We start from the raw sequence: 23902 nt of genomic DNA on the forward strand, positions 1-23902 counted from the left end.
ATAAACATACAAGTACATACTAAAGTATATACAAGGTCTCGAATGCTTGACCTAAAAAAGGGGTAAAATCCCCTTATAATTGGTAAGGAGCAGAGAAAGATACTGAAATGCCGATTGCTGGAAGGGATGCTGTGAAGCGGGACACTGATTTGAAGTCCTTCTGGCTCACACGTAGGCAGATGTATGACTTGGCTCAGCAGTAATGGACACATTAAGGATACGATGCTGCAAGGCAACTAGGAGTTTTAGATTGATGGGTTAGGGATGAGCGATGAACAATGGTGGGTATCGGTGTTTCTTGTTCGCATACTATTTTGGTTGCTGGGGTATTCCTTATTATGATGATACATCTTACTCTTATGACTTGCAGAAACAGAGCACATAGTAAATGCTAATCATTTTGGAATACCACGGTTTGTTTGCGGGCTGATTTTATAGGTTTGGGCTGAGGCCCCATTTCCACCTGCAGTTTAATTTCAAAGTCCAGGTGCTAGGTAGCATTCAAAGAAGAGGCGGTGAAGAAACAGCTGCAGAACCCTGGGATGAAATCAATGATCCACTTCCAGACCACACTTAAAGTATGGTCCCTCATGAGGCAATTGCTAAGTCCTATCTCAGGGAACTTTGGAATGGGGAGCCTGGATAAATTGGGAGAAATAGAGATCTGTTCTAGTAACGATTCTTGGTTGGGTTTGTGTGTGGGGTTGATGCTTTGCTCCTTAGTTCAGGGGTGCCCTATCAGGAGAGATTGTGGGTGGTGTACACTCACACACTCACAGATTAAGCAGGACCTCTATATTTGAGATAAATGCTTGTTTCTCTGCTTTATGTGTGGCCTTTTCATCAGTTAAAGATATTGTGAACTTTGGATTAGTGGTCTTCGAATGTAAAGATTACAGTAAACATAAAATGTGTGTCTTTCTGATTGGTTTAACCCCTCCCATGCTCGTGACGGAACCGTTCCGTCACGAGCCTCAGGTGGGCTGTGCTGGTGACGGAATGGTCCCGCCACGGCCCGCTCGCTGCGCCTGCGTGGTGCGAATTCCGCGCCTGCGCTGGGCGTTCTAAAGAGCGGGCGGGGCCGTGACGGAACCGTTCCATCACAAGCATAGCTCACCCGAGGCTTGTGACGGAGCGGTTCCGTCACAAGCACGGGAGCGCCGCGCGGCCCCGCCTCCCCCTTAGCGCTGTGGCAGAATAGCCGCCGCAGCGAAGGGGTTAACCACTCACAGGTTATATATTTCAATGTTGAATCCTTGCCTACTTGCCTTATGTGGGCTTTATATGAAATGCATGTGTTGAATTCCCATAAAATTGATTTAAACAGTAAAAAATCTCCAAGAGATTGTAGGTGTTTTCATAAAAGCTTGTTGACACTCCAAGGATCTCTTTTATTGCCACCATGAAGGTAAAAAAATATGAGCTGGGGAGGCAAGAATGGCTCATGTCATTATTAAAGCATTACATGTACAGCCCTTGACAGTCCTGTCCATTTTGGTAGAACTTTTTCCTTGCAACTCGACCACATGTAGTTTGTACAAAATAGAGGTCTGTGTCCTCAACAAGGGTCCAAAAAGAGAACACACTCAAACAAAATAAATGTGTGGGTACAGGAAAACATAGAGGGATGTCCTGCTCAATATTTTTGGTGACTAATGAATTGATTAAAAATGTACACAGTGACTGGTCTTTAATCCTTCTGTCTGTATATAACACATACAATAATGACCGCCTTTACCATTTACCAGTGTTCCATGGAAACTCTTTGTGAATTTCACACGTGGTTTATTTTATTGTTCGCTTTTTCTATCCTTTTGGTCGTTTTCCTTTTCTGAACTTTTTTTTTACACATATGTCAAGTGCTTGTTTTACCGCCCAAGAGTTGTTTTGCCACAAAGCGGCTGTTGTTTCAACAGCAACTATTAAGCTGTATTTGATCGTACATTGGCACATTGAAGTATTTAATTGATAGTAGACTGATGAAACAATTCAGCGCCACAGAAAATAGTTTCGTATTTCAGTGGTTGCTAATTTAGCGTGTACTCAACTAACTCTTGCCACAAGAGAATGATGAATTTAAAATGGATTTCTATTTTAATGAGAAAAGGTAAAACGCCTTCATCAGTCCGGTTGCCCTTTGTTCCCGCAGTAAGAACACAGTGCCCTGCTTCATGCCTGCCTTTCAAAGGCGGTGTAATTTGCTTAAGTGTCAAAATGTTAATGCGCACAAATGGACCGTTGAAGTGTTAAGCAGGGTGCTCCGACACAGCGGCACTTTTATGTATCCGACGATGGTTGATATTTCGGACTCATTGCCATGGAGACCGGCTGCTGCATTCCACGTGAGCAGAACCCCCGTTTACAGACCCTACGTTACGTTGATGGACCGTACCACAACACGCAGTCACGGGGGAGCCCAGCTTCAAGTACTCCGAAATCAGGCAAGTCTCCCACAGATACAACTTATTTTACGGCTCAGTGGAGTCTGCTGAGCTAGAGCTCAAACTTGGCAAAATTCGCATTTCTTATGGTGCAGAAGATGGTAGTAGGGTCAGGTAGTCCCTGGACTAGGCCAGAAGAACAACATGCGCAACTGTTGGATGCTACAGCAAATTAGCTTCAGAAATCATGTTAGCATTGCATAAACCGACACTGTATTACATTGCAACAGAATGCCCATTACATAACTAGGAAAGGACACTGAAAAGTGCCTTAATCACCAATGGAGTGACCGGCTGGTCACTGTTCCGAGTTCTTTGATTGTACCACCGCCACCCCACACCCTCCATCACAGGTGTCACAGGACATGTGACCCTGCTAATAAAAGGGGCCGGGCGCATGTGCCCTGGGCCAGTTCCAGATACCATGTAACTGTGTATGCATCATTCTTATCAGTGCATGGGGGCGTAGGGCCCAGCCCTTCACAACCAACACAAACTCGAATTTACCATACGCAAACATTGTGTGGTGACTCGCAAGCTCAAATATCTGTATTTCTAACTCATGGTTTGAAGTGTTGGCCATCATTAGAGAGCCCCTGGGATGGCCCATACCAGGGCGCCTTGTGTAACTAGTAAAAAAGGTGGCTATCATGTTGTAGCCAGTTTCCATCACATTAAGACATATTTGTTAAGATATCACATTTTTACCAGCAGCTGATATTTACAGGAACAGAAAACCTGTGCTCTTCATTAATCAACGGCCGGTGAAAACGTACCCAGCCGGGCAGAGGTCTTCAAAGTTTATATTTCAGTCAAGAAAATGCAAAACAAAAATAACACCTTCAACAAATCACGTCGGTGGGGCACAAGCCTGTACCCAACCACAAACATACATAGAGACAACAACATACACAAAGGGCTTGCAAGGCCGAGAATCTTTTAGACTTCTACCCACTGCATTGTCTTTCAATTGAGCATGGTGCATCCTGCATATAATATAGCAGCAACTTCCACCTTGGCAATATCTTCACTCGGAATTGTCTAGTATCACTGCGTCGTTCTCCCACCTGAATTTGAGAATCACTCACAACTAAGCACTTTCTTAAATCGCAAACAGTATGACCACACTTTGTCACATGCCTGTTGACACTGGAATTAAGTCACTCGCTGTCTCCACCAGGATACTAGCGATCTGGGTCTATAAATCACGGCACAATGTCACCCTCATTATGCATGTGATTTAAACGTAATGTACCTGTTTTTTCATCCCATTTTTCCTTTAGGCTAAAGAGGCTAAAAATTAAAAAATTAAAAAAGGCAACCATTGCTTTGTCCTGATGATGGACCCCATTATTTAGCAAGGGGGTCCGAAACGTCGTCGACCCACTGTGTACCATATACGTGTGGAACTCTCAATGTATAATTATGTAATGGTACCTACAAGTAATTCTCTGTTCAAAATTGAAATTTTACAGAGACTGTTGATTTTGCCTTGCAAGCCCTTTGTGTATGTTGTTGTCTATGTATGTTCGTGGTTGGGTACAGGCTTGTGCCCCACCGACGTGATTTGTTGAAGGTGTTATTTTTGTTTTGCATTTTCTTGACTGAAATATAAACTTTGAAGACCTCTGCCCGGCTGGGTACGTTTTCACTAATATAGTACCGATTGAGTCTATATTTATTGGCACTTATTCATCTTCTTGCCAGGGACCAATGTTGTGTTTATATGATAAGCTCCCCGAGGTCCCTCGCTGATACCAATTGGGGTCCCCTTGTTGTTTAAAATAGACTTCATTAATCAATGCATCAATGAGTGATGGAAAGTCCTGGTTCAATGTAAAAGCCACGGTCCTACATGATTCTTTCAGACACAGCACACCTAAGCAACAGGTTACAGGTGATGTCTATAGACAAAGGCGACTGGCAAGTATGTTTGACACACAAGTGCACATCACTTGAACTTAGATGTCAACTCATATTTCCCATGAGTAACAGGTTCAGAACTCTCAGACATATGTGACCAGGGTTGTGCATAGAGACAATGGATGCAGATGGCACACAAACCATCTGTGTCTGAACCTAAAGATGCATACAACATTGCACACAAGAAGACAAGCAGCATCAAACAAAGGATTTTAGCATTCTAAAATCCAGATTGAGGTGCCTGGACCTCTCAGGTAATGGGTTGTTGTACAGAGCTTATATAGAGAGTGCTCTGATTTTATTTAATTTACAGGAGTGTAACCCATATACCAATTCAGGACTGGATAGGTAAGGTGCAACAAAGAAACAATTTCCTGAGAGGTAAGGATATGTAGACAATTAAACATGCATGCATAAAGCATTACTTTTAAAGAAAGAAGGAAAGTACTCATTGGTATGAAAAAAGATAGTTAATCATCTTTATGTTATGACATTAATTTCATGGTCGGACGTTTATACAGTTAGAAGCAGCACTGCATAGACTGAATAAGTGACAACCATATAATACTTGGTGCATGGAAGTGTACAAAGTGAAAGTGGCGACGCAAGTGAAGGAGTGAACAGCGTGGACGGCGCACTGTGAACAAAGTGCAGATATTTTACAGTGAGTGGCTCAAAAACATGTGACAACGTGATATCACAGTAAACAGAGGTTCTTTCAATTGGATGCAGAGCCACAGAGGAGGAGTGCGCCTATTATTGGGCTGTTAGGTTGACGGCGTTTCGATCCCCATTAGTTTGGATCGTCATCAGGACTTGGTTGTCGGAGTTGGGGCGTGCTTGGGTGGATTCCGGTAGCGTGAGTCGTTAGTTGGTTGTTTAGCAAGCCTTCACGAATATGAGGGGCAGCCTACAGTACATTTGGCTGGTCAAGTCAAGGATCATCTGGGGCCTGCATGAGGGCACTTAGAAAAATCTGTGCTTTAGCCGGCCGTCTTTGATCGGCCGTGTTCCAGCACGTTACCTGAGTAAATCGGCGTGCTGCTGCTTGAATCGATCATTTAGCCATGTCTGAACTGGGGTGGCAGAGTGGGCTAAAGAACGGTGATGGATTAAACCCAGATCTTTTGACTGGGTGTGAGTGTTTGATTGATTCAGATGCTCCCTCCATCACCTCCCCCTTTTGTACCGCTTTTGGCCGCCATGGGTGTGGCAGGGTATGCTCAGACGTGAGTCCCTTGCTCACTTTGCCACTGAATTCAAGCAAGCCGGGCTGAAGACGGCTGGAATGCCAGAAACCGGTCCTCGGAAGCTTGTTTCCGGTCCAGAGAAGACATGGCTTGGCAGTTCGGGCTGGACTGTTCCCATGAGGCACAGGGTCAGACTGATTTGCATATAGCCATGTCTGAACTGGGGTGGCAGAGTGGGCTAAAGAACGGTGATGGATTAAACCCAGATCTTTTGACTGGGTGTGAGTGTTTGATTGATTCAGACGCTCCGTCCATCACCACCCCCCTTTGTACCGCTTTTGGCCGCTATGGGTGTGGCAGGGTATGCTCAGACATGAGTCCCTTGCTCACTTTGCCACTGAATTCAAGCAAGCCGGGCTCAAGATGGCTGGAATGCCAGAAACCGGTCCTCGGAAGTTTGTTTCCGGTCCAGGGAAGACATGGCTTGGCAGTTCGGGCTGGACTGTTCCCATGAGGCACAGGGTCAGACTGATTTGCATATAGCCATGTCTGAACTGGGGTGGCAGAGTGGGCTAAAGAACGGTGATGGATTAAACCCAGATCTTTTGACTGGGTGTGAGTGTTTAATTGATTCAGATGCTCCGTCCATCACCACCCCCTTTTGTACCGCTTTTGGCCACCATGGGTGTGGCAGGGTATGCTCACACGTGAGTCCCTTACTCACTTTGCCACTGGATTCAAGCAAGCCGGGCTGAAGACGGCTGGAATGCCAGAAACCGGTCCTCGGAAGTTTGTTTCCGGTCCAGGGAAGACTTGGCTTGGCAGTTCGGGCTGGACTGTTCCCATGAGGCACAGGGTCAGAGAGATTTGCATAAAGCCATGTCTGAACTGGGGTGGCAGAGTGGGCTAAAGAACAGTGATGGATTAAACCCAGATATTTTGACTGGGTGTGAGTGTTTGATTGATTCAGATGTTCCGTCCATCACCACCCCCTTTTGTACCACTCGTAGGGAGTTAGGCAGGAGTATAATGTGGCATTACAGCATCACTCTTGCACCGAGGGAATGGCGGTTACCAACGCATGAGTCCGGGAAGCCATGAGGCTCCCGGCAGAGGCTGGCCATATGGACCTCGTCTGAGGCCATGTCGGAATATCAGCAGGGCAGCTGCTGCTTTGCGTGGCTTGGCCACGGCTATCCTGGCGTGTTCCCTGCCGAAGAGTGGCTTGCAAAAGAAGGCTGGCAAGTTACGTGGTGGGGGCCTCAGAGGGAAGACGGCCCCCGCAAAGTGGGAGAAAGGGGGAAGGAGCACCTGAAAGGGGTGTGTGTGCAATTAAGCACAATGAGGGGCCCGCGGCAAACACTGCTGCAGTGTCACAAGAAGGCATGAATTGTCCTTGGTGCCTGGAGATCAGGATGCAATGGGGATGGTTCTGATTTGCTTGGGGGACTGGGGCCAAGGGGGACAGTCTTGATGTGTTTAGCCCGAGGAGGTTGGTGGGGGAGGACCTCGGGGAGTTATAAGTGGAGCCTGATGCAGGGGCAAGGGGCCTAGGGAGGAAAAGGAGATGGGCTAGGCAGGAGGTCACCAGGGAGGGGGAGGCTGGGGAGCCCCTGGCAGTTAGTGAAGGGGGAGGGGGTGTAGAGTCCAGGGCTGAGGCGGTTGCGGCACTTGATATTAGAGGGTGGTTAGACAGGGCCCCCTGGGAGTGAGGGATAAGTGGTTGGCAGAGGGGGGGGGTGGGTGCAAGTGTTCCCAGGGTGGTAAAGGTGGGCATGAGGGGGAGTTTAGTCTGGGAAGGAGGTGTCCGGTCTGGCAGGGTGCAGGCTAGCTTCACTGCTAGAATGGAGTGAGGGGGAGGAGGAGGTGCCTGGTTGGAGGTGGGAGAGATCCGAGTCAGCCCGGGCATATGGGCGAAAGGTGGGGTCAGCCCTGGCAAAGAGGGGGGACATTCGGCAGGTCCGGGCAGCAGAGGGGTCTAGGGGGGGGTTAGGAGGCAGGGGGGTTTCTCAGGCATGCACAGGGGTTCTTAGCTTGGAGGGGTCTTGGCAGTGGTTCCCGGCCTAGGGGCAGGCAGGGACAGATAGGGAAACTAACCTCGGCCTGACGGCCTTCCATTTGCATTACAGGAGCGACGAGCGAGGGATGCGCATACTTCGGGTGAGTCGCATGCAGCTTCTCGATACCGGGAAGAAGTGAAAGCAGGGTTCCGGGCAGCCAGCTGAAACACAGCGAAGGACCATGGGGGAAAAGATAATTGGAGGTCCGAATGGGTCACGTCGGGGCAGCAGCCTAGTGGGGCAAAGGTGCCCTCTAGGGCGGCGGTGACAGTGTGAGGGCAAAAAAGAAAAGCTGATGCAGGTAACACAATAGGAAAATTGATAACAGAGGCCAGACACTGGGTGGCACGAAAGGAAATGGTCTCGTCTGGGCGACAACCCGGTGGGGCAGAGGTGACCTCAGGAGCAGCAGTGACAGAGGGCAGGCAAAAACCAAAAGCTGAAGCAGAGCACTCTATAGAAAAATTATTACAGGAAGCAAGACACACTTGGGTCACAAGAATAGAAGAAGAGGGGGAGTGTGATGACATCCCATTAGATTATTATGAGGGCAGTCTAGAGGAGGGGGAAATAGTGGACAAAGAAAGGGGAGAACAAGTAATTTTGTGCCTAGTGTGTAACAGGAGGCGGGACAAGATGTGGAGTGCACGACTAAGCCTCAGACGGCTCAACCCTCTGCGACACTGGTTAGGCTGTTTGATCCAGTAAGGACACCGACCTTGATGCCAGGTAAGAAAGGACGGCGGGGTAGTGCTGTTAGCCCAAAATGGAGGGTTTCTATGGGGACAGATGCCAGAGGTGACAAGGGGGAGAGCGAGATAAAATTATGATGATACGTTAGGGACACAGGGGTGGGTATAGAAGGGCAGGAGACAGAAAAGGAGGGGGAGAAGGGCAATAAAGGGAGGACGAGGGACGACAAGGTGCAGAAGGACTCAGAAGCGGGGAAGGGTTTGGGGGAGGGCAATGGCAAAGGGGGATGGGTCAGTTGACAGAGTGCAAAGAAAGTAAGGAGGTCAGATTGCTGAAAATGCCGTACATGTGGGTGACGAAACCATGAGAGCACACCTCATGTTAGCCACAAAGGAAGAAATCTGGAAAGGTGAGTATGTGGACATGTTAAAGCTCCTCCATAGGTAATTGCGATCCAAGGAGGGATCAAAGGAGGAGGAGATAGATTTATTCAGATGGCCAAGGGTGCCTATGACTATAGAGAACTGGACGGTAGCCTTTTTCATTTTAACAAGTTTGTACTGCGAGAAATATCCGGCTAGGTCCATGGCCTTGTTTAAATACATGGATGTAGTTAGGAGGGAGTAATTAACACACAGAAGTTACGCGTGGTCACACTATGAAGAGGAGTTTCACGCCCCTTTCAATGTTGTCCCACCCGGGGGGAGGTGGGATACAACGGCAGGGGGGGGCCCAAGGGCCTGTTGGGACTATAACAAAGGCATCTGTGCCTGGTAATATTGCAGATTCCGGGACGAATGCCCGAAATGCGCAGGCAGGCACCAATTGGTCCAGTGTTTCAGGCCAGGGTACGCAGGTCAGGGCCAGGCAGGGGGACAGGGGCTTCAACATCAGAATGCCACTAGCGTACAGCAGGGGATGGGAGGCAGGGGAGGTCGAGCAGCACAGGTGTTACATGGGCAAAAGCTCATACACCCATTAAACTGGATTGCTTAGAGGCCTGGCTAGCACATTATCCGCAGGGACAGGAAGCGCAAATTCTGAGTGCGGTTTTCAGGGAATGTTTTAAATTGGGATACAAGAGCCAAGGTTGGCAAGATGGGCAGAGAATCTGAAGTCCGCGGCGGAGCACAAATGAGTTGTATTGGAGAAACTGCAAAAAGAGGTACGGGAAGCGTGCATGGAGGGGCCATTGCAGTTATCCCGCTAAAGGACTTGATTATTTCTCCTGTGTGGGAGGTGCCAAAAAAGGAGAGAGGCCGGTATTGTTTAATTCAGCACTTGTCATGGCCGTAAGGGGGGTCTGTAAATGATTTCATTCCGGATGACTTGATGTCAGTATCGTACTCCACAGTGGGCATAGCCAGGACGCTGGTGGACAGGTTAGGAAAAGGGATAGAGATGCCAAAATGTGACATCAAGGCCGCCTTCTGGCTGTTGCCAGTACATCCAGAGGATTTTCAGTTGCTGGGTATTCAAGTGGATGGGAACATCTTTGTAGATAAGGTGATGCCTATGGGGTGTTCAATATCATGTGCGCTGTTCGAAAAGTTCAGTAAATTCCTGCAGTGGGTTTTTACTTGGAATACTGGAAAACAGATTGTGACACACTACCTTGATGACTTTTTCCTGGTGGGCCTGCCTGGTTCGACAGACTGCCAGCAGCAGCTGGACAGTTTCCATTAGCTCATGGGGACACTGGGTGACCCTTTAGCGCCAGAGAAGACACAAGGTCCAAGCGCAGTGTTGTCATTTCTAGGGATGGAACTGGACTCCATGGCTATGGAGGCCTGGATGCTGGAGGATAAAAAACTGAACATGAGGTTGTTGATTGATGACATGTTGGCCAAAAAGAAAGTGACAGTAAGGATGGTACAAGTGTTACTGGGTAATTTGAACTTTGCATGCAGAGTAGTGACGGCAGGGTGGACATTCTGCAGGAGGCTGAGCAGGTCACTGGCAGGTATCACACTGCCACACCACCACATGCGCCTGTCTGCAGGGACAAAGGAAGACTTGAGAATGTGGTACAGGTTCCTGGAGGAATTCAATGGGCTACCCATGTCCGCACTAGAGTGAGAATGGGATGTTCAGATATTCTCAGACACCGCCGGAGCTTGAGGGTTTGGTCTGTACTGCCACTGCAAATGGTGTGTGGAAGAGTGGTCGCCTCATTGGAAGAGTGTGGGCAGGAGCATTGCTTTCCTAGAATTATTTCCCTTAGTGGTAGCGGTCATGCTGTGGGGGCGGAGGCTAGCACACAAAAAGGTCACATTCAGGGTAGACAACATGGCAGTGGTGCAGATGGTCAACAGGCAGTCCGCAAGGGATGAGCAGGTCCTAAAGTTATTGAGAGTTTTCATGTTGTGTTGCTTAAAGTACAACATTGAGTTTAGGGCAAAGCACGTCTCGGGGGTAGACAATGACATAGCGGATGCTTTGTCTCGTTTGCAGTGGGAGAGGTTCCATGGGCTGGCCATGGAGGCGGAATCTCACAAGACGCCGGTACCAGAAGGGATGTGGTCCGTAGGAGAAAAAGGATGCTGCAACTAGTGGTAGTGTCATTAGCGCTTTCCACGTGGAGGGCTTACGGACAAGAGTGCCATTAATTTCTGCAGGGAGGTGCGAAGAGGAGGCCTGGGACGTAGGCCAGGGAAGAGGACGCCATTCAGTTCATTTTGGACTTGATTGAGAAAGGTTTGTCATAGGTTGCCACAGCGGCAAAACTAGCAGGGCTAGTTATTGTGGGGATATGCCCCAATAGCAGGAGAGCTGGGTAGCCGTTGCTAGAGGGTTGGGCCAGGCAGTCAGGTAGGGGATAGCGAGTCAGATTACTGATGACTAAGGTGATGTTGAGCAGAATGATAGAGGTGTTGCCAACTATATGCATTAGCGGTTTTATTTGTGGCTTTAATGTCTTGGTTGTACTGCGGGGCATTCTGATTTTCAGAGTTGTTAGGGAGAAAAGGGGCCCCACGTTTACAATGGAAGGACATACAGGGATGTGAAAAGGGGAGCAACGCAGTCTCCATCTTCCTAAGGCACTCGAAGATTGATCAAAGGGGGGTAGGGAAGTCAGCGGTGTTTTGGCTAGTGAGGATCCCCTAATATGCACGGTGCAATGGGGGTGCATTTTGCGGGGAGGGGCAAGTAGAGAGGTGGGGGACATTTTTCACAGAACGTCGGCAATTGAAGTGTCTGCGGTGCAGCTGCTATGGGTCATGAAGCATGCTTTCAAATCCCTAGGGGAGGTGCCAGAGGCGTTTGGAACTCATTCCTTCAGGATAGGGGTGAATTCTGACGTGGTGAAGATGGGCTGGGACTCAGAGAGGCTGAAGCAATTGGGACATTGGTCATCAGACTGTTATAAATGTTGTATACTGTACACTGTATATTGTTCCTGACACGAGATGGCACGTGGTTTCACTCGTGACATCTCGTGTCAATCTCTTTCTGTTATGCACACAAGCTACTGCATCTTTTGAATATTGATGTGTGTCATGGTTTTAGAATGATAGATCATTAACTGCTTTGACTGGACTTACTCCAGACGTGTTCCTATTAAACTCTTCACTTCAAGGTTCCTGTGTCCTCCAGTCTTTCCTACACTGGCGACGAGGGAAAAAAGACTATTTTACTACTCTAGGATGATTGCTTCATCGTATTTTAAAAGAGAAAAATTAATTTTCTTTAACATTTAACTTATTTTAATCCTCTGAACATCTTGAGTTTCACTGCGACTCAGCGCCTGTCAAGCGGATCCCTACAACGACTTAAGCAGCACTCGCTCCCACTCTCAAGGTATTTTTTTTTTAAATTTCCAATTACCTTTATTTCTGAGAGTTGGCATCAGCGCGAGCTTCTGTTTGCTCGAGTTCCTGCTTCCACGCGCGCATGCGCGAGCCTCGTGGAATCATCGTACGCTTTCAAAACAAGCCCATCGCCTGTAAAAAAAAAAGTAACGTGGGATCGTCGGATCGTCATACGCTTTCAAAATAAGGCCATCGGCTGTAAAACCAAGCAACTTACATGGCGGCCATCTTAGATTGGTAGATTTTATCGAGTTGAGTTGTATTTCTTCGTTTTTTTTTCTTTTTGAAGTCCGTTTTTCTTCGTAACACAATCAACTTTCAACTCGATCTCTTCAGAGGTATTATCATTATTACCATTTTGGATTCTACACCTGTTTCATTCATCAACTGTTTCCTGTTTAAGGTATTTTTTTTAATTTTTTTTTTCAATATTCGTTTTCTTACACATCTAATAATTTTTAACATTGAAATTTCAACATGAGTGGAATTGTTCCTCCTCCTTCGTTTATGGCAAATAAAGGTGACCCTCCTATGGAATGGGAAATATGGGAACCTGTTTTCCTAGCCTATGTTGAGGTAATGGAAGGTACTGAGTGTGAACCTGAGAGAAAATTGTCTCTTTTAAAACATTGCCTTGGGGGGATTGGACTAAAAGAATTCGTTACTCTTCCACCTTTAACTAATCCAGGTGAAAAAGATGTGTATGAATGCGCAGCAGAAAAATTAAAAATTAGATTCGGAAAGAAAAAGAACATTGTCATGGAGAGATTTATCTTCTATTCTCGCAAACAATCTGCAGATGAACCAATTGATGATTTTGTATCATCTCTCAGATCTCTTGCCGTAACTTGTGATTTCGAACATATTAACTATGAACAGGTATTAAGAGACCAAATATTGATGAGAACAAATAATAAGAAGGTCCAGGAAAGACTTTGGACAACTTCGGATATGTCTTTAAACGCAGCCATTGACATTGCAAGGTCAATTGAACATTCCGAGAAGTTTGTAAAGGAGATAAGAGGGAGCGAAAAAGGAGATGTCTTCAGCGTTTCCAAGGAAGGAGAGAAATTTAGGAAACCGTTTACTTTTAAAAATGACTTTGCTAACAATAAGAGTGACTCAAAATTTAAGTACACTAAAAGTGATAAGAAGAGCAACACTCAATGGATTTGTTTCAGATGCGGAAGTTCAAATCATTTAGCAAATTCTAAAGTTTGTCCTGCCCTTGATAAAATGTGTATGAAATGCAATAAGAAAGGGCATCTAACAAAGTTTTGCAAATCTACTACCAAAAAAGTTAACATTGTCCAAGATTTTGATGACTATGATTCTAATGAAAACGATATTAATACTGTCATTAATATTTGTGGTAGTGAAGGTGTAAGTAAATTTCCATCTTGCGATGTAATTATAGATGGAAAGACAATTAACATTTTTGTAGACACTTGCGCATGGTATACATTATTGGGTTTAGATGTTGTAAAAAAAAATTGGCCAAACAAAATGTTACTTGAATCTGACATTTCTCCAGGGGGTTATACTGGACATAGGATTGAATTAGTGGGTTACTTTTGGGGGAAAATCACCTTTGCCACTGAATCCACATATGGTAAAATCTATGTCGCTAAGTCTGGGCAACCTTTGTTAGGATGGCCACACCAAGATCAATTGGGCATTAAGATAGACCCAAGAGCCAATCCGCCTGTTTACTCTGTTGCTAACACCAGTGATCCTGATCGTAATCTCATGATTGATAATTTGAAATCTGAGTTCTCTGATGTTTTTAGTGGAAAACTTGGTCAGTTTTTGGGTTTCAAACACACTATTAAACTCAATGATGGTGTTGTTCCTGTTCGGCACAGAGTCAGGAACGTCCCTCTTACCTACAGGGATAAACTTAAAGTTTTGCTCAAAGACTTGTGTGACAAGGACATCATTGAGCCCATTGAGTCCTCCCCGTGGGTTTCTCCGATCGTGATTTCGGTTAAATCCAACGGCGAATTGAGGCTCTGTGTAGATCTTCGTAGTTTAAATAATTCAATCTGGGTAGATGCTCATCCCTTGCCAAATCTGCATGAGATGGTTTCAACATTAGGAGGTGCTGAGATTTTCTCGTGTATAGATTTGGCAAGTGCCTATCATCAGGTCGTTTTGATGATTCCAGAAATCTGACGGCTTTTATTACGCCAGAAGGTCTTTTCAGATATAAACGCATGCCTTTTGGATTGGCTAGTGCCGCTTCCGTCTTTCAAAGGCTAATGAAAGAGACACTTGAAGGGTTGACAGGAGCTATCGCCTTTCAAGACGATATTCTTGTATTTGGGAAAAATGTAGAGGAGCATGATAATAATTTAAGGAGTGTTATTTCTGCATTATCCTCTAAAGGTCTTACTCTTCGCCTTGATAAGTGCAAAATTAGAGAAAAGGAAGTTGAATATTTGGGACATTCCATAAGTGGTGCTGGGATCAGACCTAAACAAAAACACATCGAGAGTATCATCAAAGCCCCGGTCCCAGTCTCAAAAGAACAATTGGTAGCCTTCTTAGGTTTAATGGAATTTTATGCCAAATGTATTCCAAATTTTTCTTCAAAAGTTGATTCCTTTAGACCACTTCTAAAAAAGAATGCAAGGTTCTTATGGTCTGACGTAATGACGGAGGCATTTCCGAACCTTAAAGGTTTTGTTGTGAATGCACCCTGTTTAAGACCTTTTGTTATTGGGAAAAAATGTACCATCATGGTTGATGCAAGTAGCACAGGGTTAGGAGCTGTGCTCATGCAGAATGACTGCGGGAAAGAATGGATAATTGCCTATGCTTCAAGGGCCTTGAGGGATGCTGAAAAACACTACTCAGTCATTGAAAGAGAGTTATTGGCGTCAGTTTGGGCAGCTGAACACTTTAAAACTTTCTTGTGGGGAACAAAATTCACTATTAAGACTGACCGTAAGCCCCTTATTTACATGATGGCACCAGGTGGAGGTCGAACTTTATCGGCTCGTTTAGCTAGGTTGGCTTCCAGGCTACAGTCTTTTCATTTTGAGATGGTATATGTAAAAGGGAAAACTAACATTCATGCTGATTGCATGTCCAGGTTGCACACTTCTTGTGATGTTCCGTGTGATGACGATGAGTGTGAAGTAGCTTTCACCTCGCAAGACATTATGTTAGTGTTTGGTGAGAAATTTGATCTGAGTAAGGAGTCCTGGTTAAAGGAAATGGAGAAGAGTATTGAACTGACTCAGGTTAAAAATTACATTTTACAAGGATGGCCAGAACAAAGGAAGTTTTCAGGCGAGATGATGAGTTATGCCAAAGTTCAGGATGAGTTAGCAATCGAAAATGGGGTTCTCATGAGAGGTGATAAATTCATCCCTCCCTTTTCCTTGAGGGATACTATCATTGGTATTGCCCATGAGGGGCATTTAGGAATCTCGTTTACCAGGAGACGCATAAAAGATTTTTTTTGGTGGTCTGGAGTGGACAGTTGTGTGGAACACTATGTCCAAAAATGTTCAGAGTGCGCCAACAGTGACAAGTCTGCCGTTCCTCTACGTCCTGAACCTTGTCCTGTGGAGTGTCCTTTCGGCCCTTGGCGAAAGTTAGGCCTTGACTTCATTGGTCCATTTTCCGTTTTACCTGAACATGAGAAATTTGGCATGGTTTTGATAGATTATTTCTCAAAATGGCCAGAGGTAAAAATGGTTAGGGAAATAACAACCAGAAATGTAGTAGAATTTTTGGATGAGGTTTTTTGTAGGGAAGGAATCCCAGAAGAATTAGTGACTGACAATGGCCCACAATTTACCAGCAAGGATTTTCAATGTTTTATCACCAAATGTGGGATCACGCACAACAAGATTGCTGTGTTCCATCCTGAAGCCAATGGCCAGGTTGAAAGATTTAACAGAGTTGTGAAGGAGGCTATCCAACTTTCTGTTAAAGGTCATTTGAATTGGCGTAATGCCCTTCAGTCTATGTTATTGTCTTATAGAACATCTCCTAACTCTGTCACTATGGTTAGTCCATTTGAACTTTTAAGGGGTCGGAAACCCAGTACTCGTTTAACTCCGTGGTGGTTAAAAAGAAGTCTGAGTGACCATTGTGGTTTTTCAAAAGTGGATTATGATTTGGTTCGAGACAGGGTTAGTGCATATAAGGGTAAGATGAAAGAAGGGATGGAGACAAAGCAGGGATCGGTTAGCAAACATGTCATTAATGTTGGTGATTTTGTTCGCATAAAAAGAAAGGAAGGTGTTTTGAAGGGTGGTCAAGTTTGGTCACGTCCCAAGGAAGTTATTGAAGTTTTCAAGCATGCTGTCAGAGTTGAGGACGGGAGTGTTTGGAATTTGAACAGAGTCTCCATTTTTAAAGGCAAAGATATGTGTGCGTCTGAGGATGGCAGTAGTGCTTTATTTAAAGGTAAGGATGTTGTCGTGTCAAGCAATGATAGCAACGTTTTTCTTGACTTTGAATCTGGCTGTGGGGTTCCTGGAAATGCAGAAATCACTTCTGGGAATCTTTTGGGCGAGAATACCAGTACTAGGGTTATAAGGACCACTCCACCCCTGGAACCCTCAAGAAATTGCCATAGGTCTCACCGTCTTCCTGCAAGATACAAGGATTTTGTCATGAATTAAGTTTGAATTGTATGGGATTATCCTTTAGAGTTCTATTGTTTTTTTTTTTTTTTTTTTTTCATTTACAGGAAGGGAGGTGTGTTGTATACTGTACACTGTATATTGTTCCTGACACGAGATGGCACGTGGTTTCACTCGTGACATCTCGTGTCAATCTCTTTCTGTTATGCACAGAAGCTACTGCATCTTTTGAATATTGATGTGTGTCATGGTTTTAGAATGATAGATCATTAACTGCTTTGACTGGACTTACTCCAGACGTGTTCCTATTAAACTCTTCACTTCAAGGTTCCTGTGTCCTCCAGTCTTTCCTACAATAAACACTATGTAAAAGCTGGAAATTAGGGGGTTGGGAGAAATGGGGATATGTGATCTTTTCTCACGCATGTTTCTTTTCAGGTGCAGTAGCAGGGCCAGAGTCTAAGGCACTATCAATCTGGATAGTCGGGCACTCTTTTGTGAAATGGGTGGAAAGACACGAACAGCAGAAAGGAAAAGGCGTAAATCTAGGATTGGACCCCGCATTGTTTAAAGTCAGTTGGAACGGAAAAGCAGATATGCGTTGGCACAAACTTTTCCCTCTTTTAATTTAATTACTTCTTTGCCATGTTTGTCCGGGTATGCTGATAATTCATTTGGGAGATAACGATTTAGTGGAGTGTAAGGGTTTGTTTCTGTTGAAACATTGAAACAGGATTTGAATTAGATTAGGAAGCAGTGGTCAGGGTGCGTCGTGGTTTAGAGTGAATTTGTTCCCAGAAGGCATTGGAGGAAGGCGGAGAGGCCTGTTGCCATTGATAGGGCAAGGAGAAAGGTAAACAGAGAAATGAGGGTTTTTTGCAGAGAGTCAGGGCTTGGCAGGGTAGACCATCCAGAGCTAAAGTATTCAACACTGTATTATTTTAGGGATGATGGGATACATTTGTCTCGCTTCGGGATGGAGCTGTACTTGATACAAATTAAGCAATTAAGGAAGTCATGGATGTGGCCCTGGATATTTGACGGTACCCTAGAAGTGGCCTGCGAGTTGGGGGGGTCAGAAAAGTCAAAGGGACTGTTTCTGAGTGGAGTCGGTAGCTATTTCTTCCAGTTTTACTGTTTCATTTTTATGGTTGGGGACAAGCAGGTAATGAGGGTAGGATAGGATATACTTAGTAGATAGATCTTTAGACAGGTACAGAAGATTTTGCAGGGTTACAAGGGTTAACAGTTATTGATCGAGTAGATAGATCTTTAGACAGGTTGAGAAGACATTACAAGGTTTTAAAGGGTGAAAGTTATTGATCAAGTTGAGGACTGTTAAATAAATTGCAAATGTGTTTGGGGGAAACCTTAGGGGGTGAGGGGAGGAGGATATGTAGATGAAGTATGTATAGCTAGTTATAGTTTTGTGAGGCAAAGGCCAATGTTATGTTTTGTAAGGTGCACCTGTCTTCAATAAAGCAACCTTTTTCACACACCTGGTGAGTCAATTGTGGTCCGTTCTGCGCCCTGCGGCCCAAATTCTGGTGACTGCTGGGCTGCTAAACAAGGGAAACAGACGAAGCAGACCGCACACCTGCAGGTAGGAAGGCCTCGCGTCTGGCTTTCCTGGAGCACTGTGCCCCCTTGAGTGGTCCGGTCCTAGTCATCAGCATTTCCCCCGGGGCGACTTGAGTGTAGGCACTCAGCTAAGGGTGCTTAAGGGGGACATGACTGCCTGATGGCGGCCTTCTAGGCTTTGCCCTTGACTGAGGTACGGGGTGGACTCTAGACATAGCTGCCAAGTTTTCAGACAGCTTAAATGTGATGTCTCCTGGGTGATACTTTAGCACAGTTTATGCGCATGCAATAAGATGAACTTTAAAAGCTTGTTGAGTGAACATCTTCAGCCAATACTTGTTTTTTTAGACCACAGCAAAACTGAATTCTGTGATTACTAGTTTTGTTCTTCATGCGTACAGAAAGCTAAAAAAGCAAAACGATCCGAATGGGGGACACATAACATAACCTAACTATTTTCTCCTTACTTTAAGTTGAGATGTTGTGTGGGTGACTGTAGCATCATGTTTGCTGCTGTAAAAAAAGTTAATTAAGCTGAACCTGCTGAGTGTTGTGAAGTCAGAAGATCAAAACAAGCGTTGGTAAATGCATTAGGTTTTGCCTATTTGATTAATAATAAGCAGTTTTTTGTTGTAGGTTGTAGCTTGCAGAGTAGTTGTACAATATAAGTTACAGAAACTCTGTTAAAGTATTATGACTTGTTTTTGTACAAAAAAGGCAATACATTGTGTTGTTATTAGGGCATAGTGTGGGTAAGTAATAGCAGAATTTGTTAAAAATGAAATGAAAGAGAGAAGTAATAGAATTATTTGATGTAATAGCAATATTATGTGTTTAGAGGAGTTCTGAGAACTTTGGGCCCGGTACTACTGCACCTGTTGTATCATTCAAATCATGACCATGTTGTCTGCAAGGTAACTGCACATGTGGCTACCTTAGGAATAAAATATAGCAATATTAAATGTTTAGTGGGTTACCTGAGCTTTTGGTCCTTGTGCCACTGCAGCTGCTGCACTATTGAAATCATGACCCTGGTGCTTGCTAGATAAATGCACTTAGACTGCTTGTTTATTTAAAAAGTATAGTCATATTAGGTGTTTAGAGAAGTTTTGACAACTTTTGGGCCCGGTGCCACTGCACCTCCTGCACCATTCATAATATGACCCTGTTGCCTGCAAGATAACTGCACGTGTGACTGCCTGTAGTAAAACATAGCAATATTTGGTGTTTAGTTATGCCAACTTTTGGCCACCATGTCACTGCACCTGCTACACCATTTAAATCAAGCCCCTTTCAGCTGCAAGGCAACTTGCAATTGTAACTACCTGTGTAGTAGTAAAATATAGCATTAGGAATTTAGAGGCGTTCTGACAAATTTTTGGCCCAGTGACTGACATTTAACTGCCCTTGTGACTGAATGTTTAGTTGTAAAATATAGCAATAATCTGTGTTTATTGGGGTGCATGGAGCTTTTGGTGCCTGAGCCTCTGCACCTACTGCACTATTGAAATGATGACCCTGGCGCTTGCTCTATAACTGCACTTGTGACTGCCTGTTTAGTAGTAAAATGTAGCAATATTTGGTATTTAGTGGGGTTATGACAACTTTTGGCCCCTGTGCCACTGCACCTGCTGCACCATTTAAATCATGTCCCTTTCAACTGCAAGGTAACTGCATTTGTTACTGCCTCTTTAGTAGTAAAAATATAGCAATTTTTAGGTGTTTAGTTGTGTGCCTAGAGCTTTTGGTCCTGGTATCACTGCACCTGCAGCACCATTGAAATCCTGAACCTGTTGTCTGCAAGGTAACTGCACTTTTGACTGCCTGTTTATTTTTTACATTTTAGCAATAAGCTGGGTTTAGTGGGGTCCCTAGAACTTTTGGCCCCAGTGCCACTGCACCTGCTGCACCATTGAAATCAAGTCCCTTTTAACTGCAAGGTAACTGCAATTTTGACTGCCTGTTTAGTAGTCAAATATAACAATAGTATGTGTTTAAAAGATTTCTGAGCCTGGTGCTACTGCACCCGCTGCACCATTCAAATCATGACCCTGTCATCAGCAAGGTGACTGCACTTGTGACTACCTGTTTAGTACTAAAATATAGCATAACTCTTGTATATTAACTTTATTTTTAACGTGCAATATTTATTACAACATTTAGAAATTGATCATAATGACGAAATAGATTAAGTTGAACAAATCAATCCGATAAGGCCTACAAAAAGCAAAAAATAGTACTGAGACATGAGTATGAAATGCCACAAACATTCTAAGGCCAAAGCATCTCCTTTACACAACTAAGTAATAAAGAGCAGGCATTCCAGCAGACTGTTAGAGGCTGTCTGTCTTTACCGTGGGAAGAGACCTTATCTTGACAGTGAGTGGGGCAGAAACAATGTGAACAGATTTAGTAGAAGTATTGTAAATGCGAGCAAATAAACGCAGTAATTCACCATTGGGAACTGATAAGAACCCCCTTTTAAGATATATTAAATACAAGAGATTTCACAAGAACAGCACAAGCGATGAGCAGGCTAAACCTAATAACAACCTCCCATATTTTTAACCCTGTACTCTGCGTGGTTACTACTGCTGCTTGGATTATCAGCATTTATAAACGAGTCATTGTAATTTACTGTATAATTAACTGTAGAAGAATATTTCCACTTGGGTGGTAGTTTGCGCAGAGCCATATACATATAAAAAAAATAGTTCCAGCAGTGCGACATTGTAAGAAATTGAGTCACGGTTGAGGCGGGTGAAACCCTACACAAGAAGCAACCACAATCCTTGTTGGGGTGAAGTCAGAAGCAAACCGCAAAGTAGCCTGTGCTCAAACCTCTGGTAGCTTGGCACAGAGCAGTCAAGCTTAACTTAGAGGCAATGTGTAAAGTATTTCTGCAACACTTCGAACAGTAATAACATAAAAACACCACACAAGAAGTATCCCACACCAAGTTAGAAAAATAGAGCGATTTTTAATAATTAATACAAGACCAAAGGCAGGGCGTGGCTGACCGTCTAAGATGACGGACACAGATTAACGAGGCTCTGGATAAGAATTCTGGTGTACCATCGGTTAAAGTGCAGTATCAAGCCTCTATATATTGCGGTACTGCTGCTGCACGCCCAGACGGAAGATCTGTCCAACATCCTCGTTAAAAAACGACATTGTTGAGGCGTATTCCCGAGGCGCGGCCTGCCTGGCGCTGGGGCCTAACTGATGAGGAGCAACTTGTATGGGTGCGGTGCACTCACTGGCTGCCCCTGTGGTATCTCCTACCTGTGGCTCATGGATGGAATAGAAGTCGACCCCGAATTGCTGCTGTCGCCTGCCCGGGTCCGGAGTGGCAGCGCTGGGAAGATCAGGCATACTCGTGCCCCGGGCCGTGTGCCCCACGATCTGTGGCGGCATCCGAGAGGCTGGCCTCTGGTGAGTGTGCAGTGCCACTCGCTTTCTGTCACCTCCCATGGATTGCTGTCTCCTGGTGTGGCGGCAAGTTTTGGTGTCCCTGGCCCAGTTGGGCGAGATCCTGACACGCTGTGCGGGAGGCGTAGCAGGCGGTCCGACTGCATGTGGGGCCTGCACGTTGAGCGAGGTGGACCGCGGAGTGTATGCCTGGGGATGCACCTAGACGAGTCCCCGCCCATTGGCCCAATTGTGAGTACAGTGTGAGGCAGCCCCGGTTTGTGATACTGCTTTGAGACCGCTGCACAGAGGGTATGCTGAAAACACTGATCGGCGAGCTCCGGCAAATATACAGAGCCTCTACCCAGGACTGCCAGGGGCCCGGCGCGCTGCACGATAGGAGGCAGAGTGGGCTAAAGAATGGTGATGGATTAAACCCAGATCAGTTGACTGGGTGTGAGTGTTTGATTGGTTCAGATGCTCCGTCCATCACCACCCCCTTTTGTACCGCTTTGTTCGCCATAAGTTGGCAGGGTATGCTCAGATGTGAGTCCCTTGCTCACTTTGCCACTGGATTCAAGCAAGCCTGGCTGAAGACGGCTGTAATGCTAGAAACCGGTCCTAGGAAGCTTGTTTCCGGTCCAGGGAAGGCATGGCTTGGCGGTTCGGACTGGACTGTTCCCATAAGGCACAGGGTCAGAGTGATTTGCATATGGCCATGTCTGAACTGGGGTGGCAGAGTGGGCTAAAGAATGGTGATGGATTAAACCCAGATCAGTTGACTGGGTGTGAGTGTTTAATTGGTTCAGATGCTTCCTCCATCACCACCCCCTTTTGTACCGCTTTGTTCGCCATAAGTTGGCAGGGTATGCTCAGAAGTGAGTCCCTTGCTCACTTTGAAACTGGATTCAAGCAAGCCTGGCTTAAGACGGCTGTAATGCCAGAAACCGGTCCTAGGAAGCTTGTTTCTGGTCCAGGGAAGGCATGGCTTGGCAGGTCGGGCTGTACTGTTCCCATGAGGTACAGGGTCAGACTGATTTGCATATGGCCATGTCTGAACTGGGGTGGCAGAGTGGGCTAAAGAATGGTGATGGATTAAACCCAGATCAGTTGACTGGGTGTGAGTGTTTGATTGGTTCAGATGCTCCCTCCATCACCACCCCCTTTTGTACCGCTTTGTTCGCCGTAAGTTGGCAGGGTATGCTCAGTCGTGAGTCCTTTGCTCACTTTGCCACTGGATTCAAGCAAGCCTGGCTGAAGACGGCTGTAATGCCAGAAACCGGTCCTAGGAAGCTTGTTTCCGGTCCAGGGAAGGCATGGCTTGGCAGTTCGGACTGGACTGTTCCCATGAGGCACAGGGTCAGACTGATTTGCATATGGCCATGTCTGAACTGGGGTGGCAGAGTGGGCTAAAGAATGGTGATGGATTAAACCCAGATCAGTTGACTGGGTGTGAGTGTTTGATTGGTTCAGATGCTCCGTCCATCACCACCCCCTTTTGTACCGCTTTGTTCGCCATAAGTTGGCAGGGTATGCTCAGACGTGAGTCCCTTGCTCACTTTGCCACTGGATTCAAGCAAGCCTGGCTGAAGAAGGCTGTAATGCCAGAAACCGGTCTTCGGGAGCTTGTTTCCGGTCAAGGGAAGGCATGGCTTGGCGGTTCGGGCTGGACTGTTCCCATGAGGCACAGGGTCAGATTGATTTCCATATGGCCATGTGTGAACTGGGGTGGCAGAGTGGCTAAAGAATGGTGATGGATTAAACCCAGATCAGTTGATTGGGTGTGAGTGTTTGATTGGTTCAGATGCTCCGTCCATCACCACCCCCTTTTGTACCGCACGAGAGGGGGAGCGGGGCCTAAGGGCCGATTGTGGAGGTGTGCCTACTGGAATAGCAGTGCATTGTATACGTGTGGCTGGAACAAGGCACCCCCTGACGAGTCTGGTGGCCGCGGCCTGCCATGAGCGCTGGGGGCATTACATGCTAGAGGACATTGGGCATTGTGAGATGTGCATGCTGCTTTCCATGGTTCTGCCTCCTCCCCATACTGACCTGCACCGCCTCCATCATGTGCAATCAGTAAGTTGATGAGGGACACTGTGAACCTGAGCCTACAGTGGTGAGGGGCACCAAGGGACGGTACAGCTCTTAGATAGCCTCTGGTGCCTTGAGTGTGTGTACTGGCTA

The sequence above is a fragment of the Lissotriton vulgaris genome, chromosome 3_1, assembly GCF_964263255.1.
Source record: "Lissotriton vulgaris chromosome 3_1, aLisVul1.2, whole genome shotgun sequence".
NCBI lineage: Eukaryota > Metazoa > Chordata > Amphibia > Caudata > Salamandridae > Lissotriton > Lissotriton vulgaris.